Raw genomic sequence first — 5040 nt, 5'->3', positions numbered from 1 at the left:
AGTTAACTTTAGAAAAAGCTACAAACCTGGCAAGACAACGCGAATCGGTAAAACACCAACAAAGCATACTTGATGGTGGATTTAAATCGAAATCAGTGGAAGTTGACAGTATCCCTAAAGGAAGAATGAAGAAAAAGGAGAAACTCTCCGGCAAAACCCAATTCAAGCCAAAACTCAAGTTCAAACAACACGCTTTCGAAATGTTCAAGATGCTTGGGAAACCCACACCCAAAGAAAGTCTGTCCAGCCCGTCTTTCTAAGTGCAGAAAATGTCAGAAGATAGGACACTGGGCACAAGCGTGCAAGAGTTCAGCAAATCCAAAATCGGGAACTGTTTTTGAAGTTGAGACTGAGGAATCATTTTTCCTCGGTGAAATAGTAGAGTTAGACGAAGTGCAAAGCAATAGCAAGACACCGTGGACTGCCACGATATCGGTGAATGAAAAACCATTGCTATTCAAGCTTGATAGTGGTGCTGACGTAACAGTGATTCCATGCCACAATTTTCTCGAATTGAGCCAAGCACGGTTACAACCTACCACCAAGGTTCTACTAGGCCCATGCAAATACCGAATGAACTGTAAGGGAGTGTTCAGAGCTCGTCTTACCAATGAACTTAAGTCCATTGAAGAAGATATTTACGTTGTAGAGGATCTGGCCCGACCACTCTTGGGCAGGAATGCAGCAGCCAACCTGAAACTCATAAGCAGGGTGTGTGAGTTAACCAGTGACGACTACAAGGCAAAAGTAATGCACGAATATCCAAGGCTGTTTGCTGGTCTGGGAAAAATGGAAGAAGAGTACACCATCAAGCTCAAAGATGGATCAAAGCCCTTCGCCTTGTCAGTGCCAAGGAAAGTACCAATGCCACTTTATGCTGAGACCAAGAAGGAAATTCAAAGGATGCTTGAAACTGGAGTCATCTCACACGTTGAGCAACCAACGGAATGGTGTGCGCCAATGGTAGTGACCCCCAAGCCTAATGGTCAAGTAAGAGTGTGTGTTGACCTCACAATGCTAAATGAGTATGTACAGCACGAGAATCACCCGTTACCCTCAGTTGACGTCACCCTAGGAAAGCTTGCAGGAGCGAAGTACTTCACGAAACTGGATGCAAATTCTGGATTTTGGCAAATAAAGTTGTCAGAAAGTTCAAGACCACTAACCACCTTCATTACACCTTGGGGTCGGTATTGCTTCAACGTTCTTCCCTATGGGATCAGCTCAGGTTTCGAAAAATTCCAAAAGTGCATGGGTAGAATCCTTGAAGGATTGGAAGGAGTTGAATGCAACATTGACGATGTCCTTTGTCATGGCCCTACCCAGGAAATACATGACAGAAGATTGAAAGCAGTTTTAGACCGCCTGTCCGCAGCAGGCGTGACACTCAATATCGACAAGTGCATTTTTAGTGCCCCAAAGATCAAGTTTCTTGGAAACGTGGTCAGTGCTAACGGAATTGAAGCAGATCCAGACAAAATAACAGCTATTGTTAACCTTCCAGCACCAAGCAACATTCATGACGTGCGCATATTCCTCGGTATGGTGAACCATATGGGCAAGTTCGCAGAGCACTTAGCTGACAAGACAAAACCTCTTCGTGACCTGATGCAGAAAGAGAGCCAGTGGATTTGGGGACCGCCACAAGAGAAAGCCTTCCAAGAAATCAAGTCTAGCTTAACAAAAGCACCAGTCCTAGCATTATATGATCCCAACAGAGAAACAAAGATTTCTGCTGATGCATCATCTTTTGGACTGGGTGGGGTCCTCCTTCAAAAGCAAGATGATGAAAGCTGGAGACCAGTGGTATTCATATCCAGAGCACTCACCCCAGTGGAGTGTAGATATGCGCAAATCGAAAAAGAGGCCCTTGCCTTGACCTGGGCATGTGAGCGATGCAGTGACTACATCGTGGGTAAATCCATCATTGCAGAAACGGACCACAAGCCACTGGTGCCGCTCCTTACAAAGCGTGCACTGAATGACGTCCCTCCTTGGATACAGCGTCTTCGGATGCGCCTCATGCGTTTCCACTTGAAAGAAGTCATCCATGTGCCTGGAAAGGAGATGTACGTGGCTGACGCACTCTCTAGAATCCAGCCAACCAGTTCTGAGTGTGAGACCACCATAAAGGAACAAGAGATGAACATATATCTCGACAGTGTACTTGACTCACTCCCTGTGTCAGACATCAAGTTACTACAAATCAAGGAGGCTCAAGATGAAGACACCATTTGTAAGGAGATTAAAGATTATTGCCTTGAGGGCTGGCCGAACAAGTTTAATCTTCATGACGCACTGAAACCGTATTGGTCAGACAGAGGAGAGCTAAGTGTAGTTCAAGGAGTACTGCTGAAATCATCAAGAATTGTCATCCCATCATCCCTGAGGTTAGAAGTCCTCGACAAGCTACACGAAGGACACCAAGGGATAACTAAATGCAGAGAGCGAGCTAAAAGTTCTGTTTGGTGGCCAGGTTTAAGTCGCCAGATACAAGATATGGTGGAGAACTGTAAAATCTGTGCAAGGCACCGAGTAATCAGGCCAGAACCACTCATGCCAACACCCTTCCCTGAGCGTCCGTGGCAAATGACTGCAACTGATCTCTTCGAACTCGATCACATCACTTACTTGATAGTGGTTGATTATTTCTCTCGCTATGTAGAGGTAGCGGCAATGAATAAGACAACCAAATCGTCTGAAGTTATCAGAGCGCTCAAGGCGATCTTTGCACGACACGGCATTCCAGAGGAAGTCAGGAGTGATAACGGTCCACAGTATGCATCAGCAGAATTTACCCAATTTGCAAAAGACTGGGGATTTAAACATACAACAAGTAGTCCCCGCTTCCCACAGGCAAACGGCGAGGTTGAACGAGCAGTGAAGACTACCAAGTCTCTTCTGAAGAAAGAGAAAGACCCAACCAAGGGACTGTTAGCATACAGATCTACCCCACTTGCTTGTGGACACTCGCCAGCAGAGCTACTCATGGGACAGAAAATCAGGACCACCGTTCCAACTTTTCATACAAATTTGGCCCCAAGTTGGCCTGACATCGACAAGTTGCGTCAAAAAGAAGCAGAGAGTAAGGACAAATTGAGGACCAACTTCAACCAGCGTCACAGATCTGTTCTGCTAGAGCCACTACAACCCGGCACCCAGGTGTACATTAATGACAAGAACGACGCAGAAACAGTTACGGGAACAGTTGCCAGTGCAGCAGAAACACCAAGATCCTACACGGTTGAGACAGGTAGAGGCACAGTGAGACGGAATCAATCACACATCAAACCGGAGATGCCGAGTAGCAAGGAACCTGTGACTGTAGACAAGCCACCAACTCCTGTGAAGTCCCTTCCCTCACCCTGTATATCTACAAGGCAAAAGAGACTGACCAAGCCTTCCCTTAGGTTGAAGGAGAGTTTAGGACTTGCATGATTCAGATTCGTTATATGTTCGTTTTAAATCTCAGACAAGATCTAGTCGGCGTTTCTTATTTTTGTTTGCTGTCTGAGATGACAACCTTAAGTTGTTTGTGATTTTAAAAAAAAGTTGTTTGTGACCTGGAAAAGGGGAGATGTTGTGTTAGCGTGAACTTTGGACTGTGTAGGCCGTGCGCAATAGGGACGGGGGAGAGAAGGAATAAAACATGTCAGTTGTTGATTAACCTAGTTTCGTGTCTTAAAGTTGGATAACGCTTCACGCCTAACTGGGTTAGAGTAATGTACATGTTTTCGTTGGTCATTGTGTTTGAGCCAGTACAAAAAATTGGCGTGGAGGGGGAAGGAGTGTTAGATGGGGTAAGCTTACAACCTTAAGGTGAACCATGGCAACGTAAAATGCTACATACCAGTTGTTACCTTTGAAACCGATAGTATTTAACAAATGGGTGCACCTTATGTCAAACCTGAAGGTAGATTACTTTATTTGGCGAGAATATTCAATATTTCCACAACACTGCTGGGCACAGGAAACTGCATTAATCCCCTCACGGAATGTTTGAGAGCCAACAGTTTTATAAACTGTAAAATTAACCACCCACTTTGACATTTTATTTAAATAAAACTCATGGTTTTTGCAGGGAATGCATTCTTGGCTGCTTTGAACAATGGAAGGAGAACTTTACTTTTAAGCACATCAGTGGACAAACAACGTACCATAATAAATGAAATTTCTTTTGCAATGAACAGTTGATATTCATGATTTTTCCTAGCAAATCAGTAAGATTCTGTCGCAAAGTTTTTTTGTTGGTCATAGAGTTTCTTGAAATTAACAGTGGTCCATTTTGGCCTGGCAGACAGAGGGAGGAAGCGGTGGACAATGTAATCATGTACTTGCATTATTTTTTCAGTTGAATGATTATTCATGTTTAAATATCAAAGTCATCCCGAGCAGCGTTGCTAAAACGTGGGTCACCGGTGATGGGTAAGGGTCGACGGTGAGGTTCAAGGTGAGGGTCAATGAACACAAAAAAAGTTTTCCTTTGTTTTGCTAGCCTGTGTAGCAGGCGTTATTTCCAAGGCACAGAAAGATAAAATCAAGAGCGAAGGGGAAAAACTATAAGAAATGGGCGGGGGTAGTTTAGGGCAAAAGAAGTAAATTCCCTTACCCCCCTACCACGGCCCTCTGCAAAGGAGATGAGGGGAGCAACATGGTTTGGCCTACCCCAGGTGCATTTGTTTGCCCATTCACTTGCTCAACGTCCTTGCGCATTTAGAAAGGAAACGGCTGCTGTGTAAGGCACTTGGCTTCCAATTTGGTCATCTTCATGGAGTCGTCCATGTACGAGGTAGGTCCATGGGGAATAAATTCATATAATGTTGTTTGCCCCAGGCTTATCAGTCAATCTTTCATGATAGCTTTAATGAGCCTGTATAGACTGGTAGTAATCAAAGATTAATAGTAGACAGCAGCACCTTAATACACATGTATATATACCTTAAGAGTGCATGTCCACAAAAATCGAACAAAAGGTGGCCACAGCTTGAAAATGTATTTTGCTCAAATTTTGTCCAGATGTAGCCTATTATGTCTCTAAAT

Source organism: Montipora capricornis, chromosome 10 (genome assembly GCF_036669925.1).
Source record: "Montipora capricornis isolate CH-2021 chromosome 10, ASM3666992v2, whole genome shotgun sequence".
Classification (NCBI taxonomy): domain Eukaryota; kingdom Metazoa; phylum Cnidaria; class Anthozoa; order Scleractinia; family Acroporidae; genus Montipora; species Montipora capricornis.
This window is presented reverse-complemented; position numbering follows the sequence as displayed.